The sequence below is a fragment of the Arachis stenosperma genome, chromosome 4 (assembly GCF_014773155.1).
Source record: "Arachis stenosperma cultivar V10309 chromosome 4, arast.V10309.gnm1.PFL2, whole genome shotgun sequence".
In the NCBI taxonomy this organism is placed as follows: Eukaryota; Viridiplantae; Streptophyta; class Magnoliopsida; order Fabales; family Fabaceae; genus Arachis; species Arachis stenosperma.
The window spans coordinates 93772787-93788143 of NC_080380.1; the positions used below are offsets into that span (position 1 = coordinate 93772787).

At 39.1% G+C, this 15357-nt stretch overlaps 2 non-coding genes and 1 pseudogene across 2 annotated transcripts; 1 reads left to right on the forward strand and 2 right to left on the reverse strand.

Annotated features, from left to right (window-relative positions):
- The window catches only part of LOC130975205 (N-carbamoylputrescine amidase-like), an 83390-nt pseudogene that overhangs the window by 25198 nt on the left and 42835 nt on the right, over positions 1–15357 (forward strand).
- Positions 5171–5278, reverse strand: LOC130977662 (small nucleolar RNA R71). Its single transcript, XR_009085345.1, has one exon. It is a non-coding gene; the product is annotated as a small nucleolar RNA R71 (small nucleolar RNA).
- Positions 13515–13621, reverse strand: LOC130977658 (small nucleolar RNA R71). Its single transcript, XR_009085342.1, has one exon. It is a non-coding gene; the product is annotated as a small nucleolar RNA R71 (small nucleolar RNA).

Here is a 15357-nt window from a genome sequence, read left to right on the forward strand (position 1 = left end):
TAACTGGTGTCAAAACGTCGGTCAGAGACCCTTTTCTTGCGTTAAACGCCAGAACTGGCATAAAAGCTGGAGTTAAACGCCCAAACTGGCACCAGAGCTGGCGTTTAACTCCAAGAAAAGCCTATGCACGTGGAAGATTCAATGCTCAGTCCAAGCACATACCAAGTGGGCCCCGAAAGTGGATTTCTGCATCATTTACTTATTTCTGTAAACCCTAGGTTACTAGTTCATTATAAATAGGACCTTTTACTATTGTATTTTCATCTTTTGATCATCTTTGATCTTGGGATCAGGTCTTTGAACCCTTTTTCGATTGTTTCATGTTATTTGGGAGGCATGGCCATTCGGCCATGCCTAGACCTTGTTCTTATGTATTTTCAACGATGGAGTTTCTACACATCATAGATTAAGATGTGGAGCTCTGCTATTCCTCATGAATTAATGCAATTACTACTATTTTCTATTCAATTCAAGCTTATTCTTGTTCTAAGATATCCATTCGCACTTCAACATGATGAATGTGATGATCAAGTGACACTCATCACCATTCTCAATTTTGAACGCGTGCCTGACAACCACTTCCGTTCTACCTGAAAACAAGCTTGAATGCATATCTCTTAGCCTCATGGTTCACGATGCATGGTTGCCTCTCCTGACAATAGAGCCTTCCATTCCGTGCTATCAGAGTCTTTATGGTATAAACTAGAATCAATTGGCAGCATTCTTGAGATCCAGAAAGTCTAAACCTTGTCTGTGGTATTCCGAGTAGGATCTGGGATGGGATGACTGTGACGAGCTTCAAACTCGCGAGTGCTGGACGCAGTGACAGTGCGCAAAAGGATCAATGGATCTTATTCCGACATGATCGAGAACCGACAGATGATTAGCCCTACGTAACTCGTAGCTGGACCATTTTCACTGAGAGGACAGACGGTAGGCATTGACAACGGTGATCCCCCAACATACAGCTTGCCATGGAAGGGAGTACGCATGACTGGATGAAGGCAGTAGGAAAGCAAAGATTCAGAAGGAATAAAGCATCTCCATACGCTTATCTGAAATTCCCACCATTGAATTACATAAGTATTTCTATCTTATTTTATGTCTTATTTATCTTTTAATGATCAAAACCCCATAACCATTTGAATCTGCCTGACTGAGATTTACAAGATAACAATAGCTTGCTTCAAGCTGACAATCTCCGTGGGATCGACCCTTACTCACGTAAGGTATTACTTGGATGACCCAGTGCACTTGCTGGTCAGCTGCGCGGAGTTGTGAGAAAAGTGTGAACTCACGATTTTGTGTACCAAGTTTTTGGCGCCATTGCCGGGGATTGTTCGAGTTTAGACAACTGACGGTTCATCTTGTTGCTTAGATTAGGTATTTTTCTTTTTATTTTGTTCTTCAAAATTTTTAAGAATGAATTCTAGAGTTTCAGATGATGCTTTTATCATCATGATGAGCGGATAATTTGTACGCTTTTTGGCATTGTTTTTAGTATGTTTTTGGTATGATCTAGTTAGTTTTTAGTATATTTTTATTAGTTTTTAGCTAAAATTCACTTTTCTGGACTTTACTATGAGTTTGTGTGTTTTTCTGTGATTTCAGGTATTTTCTGGCTGAAATTGAGGGATCTGAGCAAAAATCTGATCCAGAGACTGAAAAGGACTGCAGATGCTGTTGGATTCTGACCTCCCTGCACTCGAAGTGGATTTTCTGGAGCTACAGAAGCCCAATTGGCGCGCTCTCAACGGCGTTGGAAAGTAGACATCCTGGGCTTTCCAGCAATATATGATAGTCCATACTTTGCCCAAGATTTGATGGCCCAAACCGGCTTTCAAAGTCACCTCAAGAAATTCCAGCGTTAAACGCCGGAACTGGCACCTAAATGGGAGTTAAACGCCCAAACTGGCATAAAAGCTGGCGTTTAACTCCAAGGAGAGTCTCTACACGAAATTGCTTCATTGCTCAGCCCAAGCACACACCAAGTGGGCCCGGAAGTGGATTTTTATGTCATTTACTCATCTTTGTACACCTTAGGCTACTAGTTTTCTATAAGTAGGACCTTGTACTATTGTATTTGACATCTTGGTAGCTATCTTTGAGTTTTATGCTATCTTAGATCGTTTGGGAGGCTGGCCTCACGGCCATGCCTAGACCTTGTTCTTATGTATTCTCAACGGTGGAGTTTCTACACACCATAGATTAAGGTGTGGAGCTCTGCTGTACCTCGAGTATTAATGCAATTACTATTGTTCTTCTATTCAATTCCGCTTGTTCTTTGTCCAAGATATCACTTGTTCTTCAACTTGATGAATGTGATGATCCGTGACACTCATCATCATTCTCACTCATGAACAAGGTGACTGACAACCATTCTTGTTCTACAAGCAATCAAAGCTCTAGTGAATATCTCTTGGATTCTTGATAACACGATGCATGGTTGATCGCCTGACAACCGAGTGCTCGCCTGACAAACGAGCCAGCCATTCCGTGAGATCAGAGTCTTCGTGGTATAGTCGTTGAACATTTCCAATGAGAGGATGGGAGGTAGCCACTGACAACGGTGAAACCCTTGCATAAGCTTGCCATGGAAAGGAGTAAGAAGGATTGGATGAAGACTGTAGGAAAGCAGAGAGACGGAAGGGAAGGCATCTTCATGCGCTTATCTGAAGTTCCTACCAATGAATTACATAAGTATCCCTATCTTTATCTTTTATGTTATTTTCGTTCATCATCATATCCATTTGAGTCTGCCTGACTGAGATTTACAAGGTGACCATAGCTTGCTTCATACCAACAATCTCCGTGGGATCGACCCTTACTCGCGTAAGGTTTATTACTTGGATGACCCAGTGCACTTGCTGGTTAGTTGTGCGAAGTTGTGTAATGCCATGGAATTGAACTACCAAGTTTTTGGAGTTCATGACCGGGGATTATGAGAGTTGTGAAAAGTATTGTTCACAATTTCGCGCACCAAGTTTTTGGCGCCGTTGCCGGGGATTGTTCAAGTTTTGAGCAAGCTTTTGGTAACAATGCCTGAGATTGTTCAGTTTGGACAACTGACGGTTCATCTTGTTGCTTAGATTAGGTATTTTTTTCGAAATTCTTGAAGATAAATTCTAGAGTTTCATGATGATTTGTTGAGATCTGGCTGGCTGAGAGGCCATGTCTAATCTCATTGGACCGAGGTTTCAACTTATCATCACAAGAGCTTGTTGATTTTTATCAATCTTGCTTTTGGAGCAGTGATCTGCTAAGGCTTGGCTGGCCTTTGGCCATGTCTAGTGTTTTGGACCGAAGCTTTCTTTGAAAGCTTGGCTGGCTGTGAAGCCATGTCTAATTCCTGGACCGGAGTCTTAGACTAGCATTGCACTGATTCCTGGAATTCTCATTAAGAATTTTGAGATCTTTTTCCACTTAATTTTCGAAAAACACAAAAAAAAATCAAAAAAAATCATAAAAACCAAAAATATGTTATGTTTCTTGTTTGAGTTTAGTGTCTTATCTCAAGTTTGGTGTCAATTGCATACATTCATGTGTCTTAAGGATCTTCAAGTAATTCTTGATGATTTTCGTGTTCTAATCTTTGAATTCAATTTGGCTTGAGTGTTTATGTGTCTCATATAGTGTCAGTAGTATACAAACTGCTAAGTTTGGTGTCTTGCATGCATTGTTATTTCATTCTTGATGCATTTTGATTATTAAAAATCCAAAAATATTTTTAAATTTGTGTCTTTTCAAGTCAATAATACAAAGAATTGAAGATTCAGAACATGCTACAGAGGAATTATACAGAAAAAGCTGAGCATTCAAAAATGCCCAGTGAAGAAGACAGACTGGCATTTAAACGCCAGCCAGGGTACCTGGTTGGGCGTTTAACGCCCAAAAAGGGTGCATTTTGGGCGTTAAACGCCAGAATGTGCACCATTCTGGGCGTTTAACGCCAGGATGGCGCAAGGGGGAGAATTTTGTTTTCAAATCAATTTTTTTTCAAATCTTCAAAGTTTTTCAAAATCAAATCTTTTTCAAATCATATCTTTTCAATCAAATGTTTTCAAAATCTATTTCTTTCCTTTTTCAAAGATACTTACTATCAATTAATGATTTGATTCAACATTCCAAGTATGTTGCCTTTTCTGTTGAGAAAGGTTTAATGTTTGAATCATATCTTTTCTTGATAGCCAAGTTACTAATTTTTAAAAATCAAATCTTTTTTTAAAAATTGTTTTCAAATCATATATTCTCAATCACATTTTTTTTGAAAACCAATCATATCTTCTCAACCACATCTTTTTCAAAATAGTTTTCAATCAAATCTTTTTAACTTCTAATTTCAAAATCTTTTTCAAAAATCACTTGATTTCTTTTCCACTTTCAATTTTCGAAAACAAAATGTTTTTGACATCTTTCTAATTAATTTTCGAAAATTCTCTTCCCTCCTCCTCACATCCTTCTATTTATGGAGTACTACTCCTTCTTACTGCACAATTCGAACTTTATCTCCTCAAGTTCGAATTCTTCTACCTTCTTTCTTCTATTTTTCTTTTCCTCTGACACTTCAAGGAATCTCTATACTGTGACATAGAGGATTCCACATCTTCTTGTTCTCTTCTCTTTCATATGAGCAGGAACAAAGACAAAGGGCATTCTTGTTGAAGCTGACCCTGAACCTGAGAGGACCTTGAAGCGAAAGCTAAGAGAAGCTAAAGCACAACTCTCTTTAGAGGACCTGACCGAATTCTTCAAAGAAGAAGAACACATGGCAGCTGAAAACAACAACAATGCCAACAATGCAAGGAAGGTGCTGGGTGACTTTACTGCACCTACTCCCGACTTCTATGGGAGAAGCATCTCTATCCCTGCCATTGGAGCAAACAACTTTGAGCTTAAGCCTCAATTAGTTTCTCTAATGCAACAGAATTGCAAGTTCCATGGACTTCCATTGGAAGATCCTCATCAGTTTTTAGCTGAGTTCTTGCAAATCTGTGACACAGTCAAGACTAATGGGGTTGACCCTGAGGTCTACAGACTGATGCTATTCCCTTTTGCTGTAAGAGACAGAGCTAGAATATGGTTGGACTCACAACCTAAAGATAGCCTGGACTCTTGGGAAAAGCTAGTCAATGCCTTCTTGGCAAAGTTCTTTCCACCTAAAAAATGGAGTAAGCTTAGAGTGGAAGTCCAAACCTTCAGACAGAAGGATGGAGAATCCCTCTATGAAGCTTGGGAGAGATACAAACAATTAATCAGAAAATGTCCTTCTGACATGCTTTCTGAATGGAGCATCATAGGTATTTTCTATGATGGTCTCTCTGAACTATCCAAGATGTCTTTGGATAGCTCTGCCGGAGGATCTCTTCATTTGAAGAAGACGCCTACTGAAGCTCAAGAGCTAATTGAGATGGTTGCAAATAACCAATTCATGTACACTACTGAAAGAATTCCTGTGAACAATGGGACTAGTCAGAAGAAAGGAGTTCTTGAGATTGACACTCTGAATGCCATACTGGCTCAGAACAAGATATTGACTCAACAAGTCAATTTGATTTCTCAAAGTCTGTCTGGAATGCAAAATGCACCAAGCAGTACTAAGGATGCTTCACCTGAGGAAGAAGCTTATGATCCTGAGAACCCTTCAATGGAAGAGATGAATTACTTAGGAGAACCCTATGGAAACACCTATAATTCTTCATGGAAAAATCACCCAAATTTCTCATGGAAGAATCAAGAGAGACCTCAACAAGGTTTCAATAATAATAATAATGGTGGAAGAAACAGGTTTAGCAATGGCAAGCCTTTTCCATCATCTTCTCAGCAACAGACAGAGAATTCTAAGCAGAACCCCTCTGACTTAGCAACCATGGTCTCTGATCTAATTAAAACCACTCAAAGTTTCATGACTGAAACAAGGTCATCCATTAGAAATTTGGAGGCACAAGTGGGACAGTTGAGCAAGAAAGTTACTGAACTCCCTCCTAGTACTCTCCCAAGTAATACAGAAGAAAATCCAAAAGGAGAGTGCAAAGCCATAACCATGGCCGAATATGGAGAGGAAAGAGAGGAGGTGGACGCCACTGAGGAAAACCTCAATGGGCGTGCACCAACCTCTTCTGAGTTCCCCAATGAGGAACCATGGGAATCTGAGGCTCAAAATGAGACCATAGAGATTCCATTGGACTTACTTCTGCCTTTCATGAGCTCTGATAAGTATTCCTCCTCTGAAGAGGATGAGTATGTCACTGAAGAGCAAGTTGCTAAATACCTTGGAGCAATCATGAAGCTAAATGACAAGTTATTTGGAAATGAGACTTGGGAAGATGAACCTCTCTTGCTCACCAAAGAACTGGATGACTTGTCTAGGCAGAAATTACCTCAAAAGAGACAAGATCCTGGGAAGTTTTCCATACCTTGCACCATAGGCACCATGACCTTCAAGAAGGCCCTGTGTGACTTAGGGTCAAGTGTAAACCTCATGCCCCTCTCTGTAATGGAGAAGCTAGGGATCTTTGAGGTACAAGCTGCAAGAATCTCACTAGAGATGGCAGACAACTCAAGAAAACAAGCTCATGGACTTGTAGAGAATGTTTTGGTAAAAGTTGAAGACCATTACATCCCTACTGATTTCATAGTTCTAGAGACTGGGAAGTGCATGGATGAATCCATCATCCTTGGCAGACTCTTCCTAGCCACAGCAAAGGCTGTGATTGATGTTGATAGAGGTGAACTGATCATTCAAGTAAATAAAAAATCCTTGGTGTTTAAGGCTCAAGCATATCCCTCTGCCACCATGGAGAAGAAGCATGAAGAGCTTTTCTCAAATCAAAGACAAACAGAGCCCCCACAGTCAAACTCTAAGTTTGGTGTTGGGAGGCCACAACCAAACTCTAAGTTTGGTGTTGAACCCCCACAGTCAAACTCTAAGTTTGGTGTTGGGAAGTTCCAACATGACTCTGAGTATCTGTGAGGCTCCCTGAGAGTCCTCTGTCAAGCTAATGACATTAAAGAAGCGTTTGTTGGGAGGCAACCCAATGTTTTATAATTAACTATTTCCTTTTGTTATTTTATCTTTTTTTTGTAGGTTGATGATCATAAGAAGTCACAAAATCAATGAAAAAAGCAAAAACAAAATGAAAAACAGGAAGAAAAACAGCACACCCTGGAGGAAGATGTTACTGGCGTTTAAACGCCAGTGAGGTTAGCTGTTGGGCGTTTAACGCCCAGTCTGGCACCATCCTGGGCGTTTAACGCCAGAAAGGGGCACCAGACTGGCGTTAAACGCCAGAAAAGGGCAAGAACCTGGCGTTAAACGCCAGGAATGGGCACCAGCCCGGTGTTTAACGCCAGAAATGGCTCAAAACGTGATTTTGAGCAACATTTGGTGCAGGGATGACTTTTCCTTGACACCACAGGATCTGTGGACCCCACAGGACCCCCACCAACCCCACCACCACCCTCTCTCTTCTTTCCCCATTCACCAATCACCTCAATACCTCTTCCCCAAAAACCCTTCACCTATCAAATCCCATCTTTCTCTTCACCACTCACCTCCATCCTTCACAAAACCCCACCAACCTCACCCTTCAAATTCAAACCACTTTCCCTCCCAAACCCATCCATAATGGCCGAACACCATCTCCCCTCTCTCCTATAAATACCCTTCTTCCCTCCTTCATTTTCACACAACCTAAACACCACTTTCCCCCTTCTTTGGCCGAATACAAAGCCCTCTCCTTCTCCCTCATTTCTTCTTCTTCTACTCTCTTCTTTCTTCTTTTGCTCGAGGACGAGCAAACCTTTTAAGTTTGGTATGGTAAAAGCGTTGCTTTTTCGTTTTCCATAACCATTTATGGCATCCAAGGCCGGAGAAACCTCTAGAAAGAGGAAAGGGAAGGCAAAAGCTTCCACCTCCGAGTCATGGGAGATGGATAGATTCATCTCAAGGGTGCATCAAGACCACTTCTATGAAGTTGTGGCCTTGAAGAAGGTGATCCCCGAGGTCCCCTTTTCACTCAAAAAGGGTGAGTATCCGGAGATCCGCCATGAGATCCGAAGAAGAGGTTGGGAAGCACTTACCAACCCCATTCAACAAGTTGGAATCTTGATGGTTCAAGAGTTCTATGCCAATGCATGGATCACAAAGAACCATGATCAAAGTATGAACCCGGATCCAAAGAATTATCTTACTATGGTTCGGGGGAATTACTTGGATTTTAGTCCGGAAAGTGTAAGGTTGGCATTCAATTTGCCCATGATGCAAGGAGATGAACATCCTTACACTAGAAGGGTCAACTTTGATCAAAGGTTGGACCAAGTCCTCACAGTTATATGTGAAGAGGGCACACAATGGAAGAGAGATTCAAGAGGCAAGCCGGTTCAATTGAGAAGGCATGACCTCAAACCCGTGGCTAGAGGATGGTTGGAGTTCATTCAACGCTCAATCATTCCCACTAGCAACCGGTCCGAAGTTACTATAGACCGGGCCATCATGATTCATAGCATCATGATTGGAGAAGAAGTGGAAGTTCATGAGGTTATAGCCCAAGAACTCTATAAAGTGGCGGACAAGTCTTCCACCTTGGCAAGGCTAGCCTTTCCTCATCTCATTTGTCACCTCTGTTATTCAGTTGGAGTTGACATAGAAGGAGATACCCCCATTGATGAGGACAAGCCCATCACCAAGAAAAGGATGGAGCAAACAAGAGACCCCTCTCATCATGAGATCCCTGAGATACCTCAAGGGATGCACTTTCCTCCACAAGACTATTGGGAGCAAGTAAACACCTCCCTAGGAGAATTGAGTTCCAACATGGGACAACTAAGGGTGGAGCATCAAGAACACTCCACTCTCCTCCATGAAATTAGAGAAGATCAAAGAATCATGAGAGAGGAGCAACAAAGACAAGGAAGAGACATTGAGGAGCTCAAGCACTCCATAGGATCTTCAAGAGGAAGAAAGAGCCGCCATCACTAAGGTGGACCCGTTCTTTGATTTCCTTGTTCTTTATTCTTCTGTTTTTCGAATTTTATGCTTATGTTTATCCATGTTTGTATCTTGTGATCATTAGTGTCTTAGTGTCTATGCCTTAAAGTTATGAATTTCCTATAAATCGATCACCTTTCTTAAAAAAAAATGTTCTTAATTGAAAAAGATAAGAATTGCATGAATTCTAAATTTTATAACAGTTTAATTATTTTGATGTGGTGGCAATACTTTTGTTCTCTGAATGTATGCATGAACAGTGCATATGTCTTTTGAATTTGTGGTTCATAGATGTTGGCTCTTGAAAGAATGATGAAAAAGGAGATATGTTACTGAGGATCTGAAAAATCATTAAAAATGATTCTTGAAGCAAGAAAAAGCAGTGAATATAAAAAAAAAATTCGAAAAAAAAGAGAAAAACCGAAAAAAAAGAAAGAAAAAGAAAGAATAAAGTTGTGATCCAAGGCAAAAAGAGTGTGCTTAAGAACCTTGGACACCTCTAATTGGGGACTTTAGCAAAGCTGAGTCACAATCTGAAAAGGTTCACCCAATTATGTGTCTGTGGCATGTATGTATCCGGTGGTAATACTGGAAGACAGAGTGCTTTGGGCCACGGCCAAGACTCAATAAGTAGCTGTGTTCAAGAATCATCATACTTAACTAGGAGAATCAATAACACTATCTGGATTCTGAGTTCCTAAAGAAGCCAATCATTCTGAATTCCAAAGGATAGAGTGAGATGCCAAAACTGTTCAGAGGCAAAAAGCTAAAAGTCCCGCTCATCTAATTAATACTGATCTTCATAGATGTTTTTGGAATTCATTGCATATTCTCTTCTTTTTATCTTATTTGATCTTCAGTTGCTTGGGGACAAGCAACAATTTAAGTTTGGTGTTGTGATGAGCGGATAATTTGTACGCTTTTTGGCATTGTTTTTAGTATGTTTTTGGTATGATCTAGTTAGTTTTTAGTATATTTTTATTAGTTTTTAGCTAAAATTCACTTTTCTGGACTTTACTATGAGTTTGTGTGTTTTTCTGTGATTTCAGGTATTTTCTGGCTGAAATTGAGGGATCTGAGCAAAAATCTGATCCAGAGACTGAAAAGGACTGCAGATGCTGTTGGATTCTGACCTCCCTGCACTCGAAGTGGATTTTCTGGAGCTACAGAAGCCCAATTGGCGCGCTCTCAACGGCGTTGGAAAGTAGACATCCTGGGCTTTCCAGCAATATATGATACTTTGCCCAAGATTTGATGGCCCAAACCGGCGTTCAAAGTCACCTCAAGAAATTCCAGCGTTAAACGCCGGAACTGGCACCTAAATGGGAGTTAAACGCCCAAACTGGCATAAAAGCTGGCGTTTAACTCCAAGGAGAGTCTCTACACGAAATTTCTTCATTGCTCAGCCCAAGCACACACCAAGTGGGCCCGGAAGTGGATTTTTATGTCATTTACTCATCTTTGTACACCTTAGGCTACTAGTTTTCTATAAGTAGGACCTTGTACTATTGTATTTGACATCTTGGTAGCTATCTTTGAGTTTTATGCTATCTTAGATCGTTTGGGAGGCTGGCCTCACGGCCATGCCTAGACCTTGTTCTTATGTATTCTCAACGGTGGAGTTTCTACACACCATAGATTAAAGTGTGGAGCTCTGCTGTACCTCGAGTATTAATGCAATTACTATTGTTCTTCTATTCAATTCCGCTTGTTCTTTGTCCAAGATATCACTTGTTCTTCAACTTGATGAATGTGATGATCCGTGACACTCATCATCATTCTCACTCATGAACAAGGTGACTGACAACCATTCTTGTTCTACAAGCAATCAAAGCTCTAGTGAATATCTCTTGGATTCCTGATAACACGATGCATGGTTGATCGCCTGACAACCGAGTGCTCGCCTGACAAACGAGCCAGCCATTCCGTGAGATCAGAGTCTTCGTGGTATAGGCGTTGAACATTTCCAATGAGAGGATGGGAGGTAGCCACTGACAACGGTGAAACCCTTGCATAAGCTTGCCATGGAAAGGAGTAAGAAGGATTGGATGAAGACTGTAGGAAAGCAGAGAGACGGAAGGGAAGGCATCTTCATGCGCTTATCTGAAGTTCCTACCAATGAATTACATAAGTATCCCTATCTTTATCTTTTATGTAATTTTCGTTCATCATCATATCCATTTGAGTCTGCCTGACTGAGATTTACAAGGTGACCATAGCTTGCTTCATACCAACAATCTCCGTGGGATCGACCCTTACTCGCGTAAGGTTTATTACTTGGACGACCCAGTGCACTTGCTGGTTAGTTGTGCGAAGTTGTGTAATGCCATGGAATTGAACTACCAAGTTTTTGGAGTTCATGACCGGGGATTATGAGAGTTGTGAAAAGTATTGTTCACAATTTCGCGCACCACATCACAGGAGCCAGTTAATTCCCATCAATTTGGCTGTTGTATGTAATGTCCTGCTGAAGCTTGGTTAACCATGTCTAATCTTTTTAGACTGAAGCTTTAGACTAACATTGCATGATTCTTGGAATTCTTATTAAAAATTTTGAGTTTCTTGTTTTCTTTTTAAAAATAATTTTCGAAAAAATACAAAAAAAATAATAAAATCATAAAAACAAAAAATATTTTGTGTTTCCTATTTGAGTCTAGTGTCAATTTTTAAGTTTGGTATCAATTGCATGTTTTTATTTTTTGCAAATTTTTGAAAACATGGTGTTCTTCATGATCTTCAAATTGTTCTTGATAATTTTTTTGTCTGATCTTTAAATTCTCTTGTTTTGTGTTTTTTGTTGTTTCTCATGTGCATTCTCAATTTGTTACTGTCTCTAGTATGAAAATTTCGAAGTTTGGTGTCTTACATGTCTTTCTTTTCTTAAAAATTTTCAAAAATATGTTCTTGATATTCATCATGATCTTCAAAATGTTCTTGCATGCATTCCTTGTTTTAATCTTAGTTTTTCATGATTAGTTTCATTTTGTTGCTTTTCTCTCTCATCATTAAAAATTCAAAAAAAAATTCAAAATTATGTCTTTTCAAGTCAATAATACAGAGAATTGAAGATTCAGAACATACAGCAGAGGAATCATAGAGAAAATGCTAGGCGTTCAAAATGCCCAGTGAAGATGGAATTCTGGCGTTTAAACGCCAGCTAGGGTACCTGGCTGGGTGTTTAACGCCCAAGGAGGTAGACAAGTGGGCGTTAAATGCCAGAATGGATACCATTCTAGGCGTTTAATGCCAGGATAGCACCAAGGAGGTAGTTTTGTTTTCAATTCAAATCTTTTTCAATTTTTCAAGTTTTAAAACTAATTTTTCAAAATCTTATCTTTTTCATATCCTCTCTTATCAATCATATCTTTTACAAAATCAAATTTTTTTCCTTTTTCTTTTAATATTTTCGAAAATCCTTGCTAACAATTAATGTTGTGATTCAAAGATTTCAAGTTTGTTACTTTCTTATTAAGAAATGTTCAATAATTGAATTTTAGAATCATATCTTTTAATTTCTTGTTAGTCAAGTCATCAATTTAAAAAAAATCATATCTTGTCAATCATATCTTTTTAAAATCATATTTTTTTAAAATCAAATTTTTTTCAATCATATCTTTTTTAATTTGATTTCAAACTTTTTTTTTCTAACTTCTTATCTTTTTAAAATTATTTTCAAATCTTTTTCAACCAATCACTATTTCTTATCTTTTTCAAAACTACCTAATCACTTTTTCTCTCCCAATTTTCGAAAATCACTAATCACTTTTTCAAAAATCTTTTTAATTTTTGAAAACTCTCTCTCTCTCATCTCTTTTTATTTAATCACTTACACTTATCCTCCTTTGATAATTCAGACCCCTCTCTCTCTATAAGTTCGAATTCTCTACCTCACCCTTCTATTCTTCTTTTCCTCTGACACATCAAGGAATCTCTATAATGTGACATAGAGAATTCCATATATACTTCTTTGTTTTCTTCTCTTTCATATGAGTAGGAACAAAGATAAAGGCATTCTTGTTGAAGCTGATCCTGAAGCTGAAAGGACTCTGCAGAGGAAGTTAAGAGAAGCTAAAGCACAACTCTCTGGAGAGGACCTGACAGAAATTTTTGAAGAAGAAGAAGACATGAGCCGAAAATAACAACAATGCCAACAATGCAAGGAAGGTGCTTGGTGACTTTACTGCACCTACTCCCGACTTCTATGGGAGAAGCATCTCTATCCCTGTCCTTGGAGCAAACAACTTTGAGCTTAAGCCTCAATTAGTTTCTCTTATGCAAGAGAATTGCAAGTTTCATGGACTTCCATTGGAAGATCCTCATCAGTTCTTGGCTGAATTTTTGCAAAATCTGTGACACTGTTAAGACCAATGGAGTTGATCCCGAGGTCTACAGACTCATGCTTTTCCCTTTTCCTGTAAGAGACAGAGCAAGTATATGGTTGAACTCACAACCTAGAGACAGCCTAAACTCTTGGGAAAAGCTTGTCAATGCCTTCTTAGCAAAATTCTTTCCACCTCAAAAGATGAGTAAGCTTAGACTGGAAGTTCAAACCTTCAAACAAAAGGAAGGTGAATTCCTCTATGAAGCTTGGGAAAGATACAAGCAATTGATTAGAAGGTGTCCTTCTGACAGGCTTTCAGAATGGAGCATCATAGGTATCTTCTATGATGGTTTGTCTGAGTTATCCAATATGTCATTGGACCATTTTGCAGGCGGATCTATTCATCTGAAGAAAACGCTTGCAAAATTTCAAAGTCTCACAGGTTGTGTGTCTTTAGCTTGAGAACCATGTTCCAATTTCAATTTCAAACAAATTTAACATAAAGGTTTTGATTTAAATTAGTGAAATTTTCAAAAAATATGGTCTTAAAAGAAACTTATTATCTTTTCAATCAGGCAGAACATGCATGCAATCAACCTACTACTATGCAATCTATCCTATTCTAAACAAAAAGAAATTGGTGTTAGGGGAAAGAATTACCTCCGGAAGTCAAGTACTGACCGACCTCTCCACACTTAAGGTTTTGCACCGTCCTCTGTGCCATTTGTCAGGAACAAGGGTGGGCTGGTGGCAGTATCTCCACAGTAATTGTTTTTGAGTTTGATAACAGAAAATTAAATTGGGGAATTTATGTGATTTAAATAAAAAATCTTGACCGGGAGAAGATTAATTGGAAGTTCTATCCTTGTTGGAATTTTATCAAGATCAATTAATAATTAGTCACTGTTTTCACTTAGTTAACCTTCAACGAATGAAGGAAAGTCAAGTTAAAAGTCAACTTCTATTCACAAGTCCTAATCCTCTCCCTTGGGAAGGATTAGAGTTAGTGACTAACAAGCCAGCCAACAATGGACCAATTACAATTGAACTCTTGAGTATTCCAACTCAAGGTTTTCCTTTTAATCAACTCCCAATCAAGTTGGGGAACTACTCCATTATCATAAATATAGACTTCACAAAATTAAGGGGAAAAATAAAAAGAGACATAATAAACAATAATCAAGGAGAGTAATTAAAAGTAAAAATAGTCTTGTATTAATGAACTCTAAAAATAATCCAATGTCAACTCTGGACAAATTAAGAATATGGAAGAGTAAATGAAAAGTAGGTAAACAAACTAGAATTACCAGTTCCGGAGGTAGACTCTTCTCAAAAGCCAAAGCCAAAAATCTTCAAATCCTAAATTGTGAATGTAAAGAGAAAAACCTAGGGGAGGAGTAGAATCAGATCTAAAAACTAGAAATTATGCGAAATGAATGTCCCCCCTCGTCTCTGCATGTTCCCTGGCTCTAATCTGCGTTTCTAGGCCAAAAACTGGGTTAAAACGCAGCCCAAAATCTATGCCAGCAACTTCTGTAATTCTGCAGATCGCACACATCACGCGACCGCATCGTCCACGTGTTCGCGTCTCTCAGCGTTTTTCGTGCCACGCGTACGCGTCGTCTGCGCATTCACATCATTCGTGCAGCTTCCAATCCACGCGGTCGCGTCAGGCAAGCGAGCGCGTCACTTCTCGCTGGTCATCTCCTCAATTTCTCGTGTTCCTTCCATTTTTACAAGCTTTTTCTCCATTCTTTACACCATTCCTGCCCTATAAACCCTGAAACACTTAACACACAGATCACGGTATCAAATGGTACGAAGGAGAATAAAAATATACAATTAAAAGATCTTTGGGAAGCAAGTTTTCAATCATAGAATATTTTTAGGAAGGAATTGTAAATACATGCAAATCATATGAATAAGTGGGTGATGACTTGATAAAACCACACAATTAAACACAATATAAATCATAAAATAGTGGTTTATCAACCACCCCACACTTAAACATTAGCATGTCCTCATGCTAAGTTGAAGGAGATAAATATGA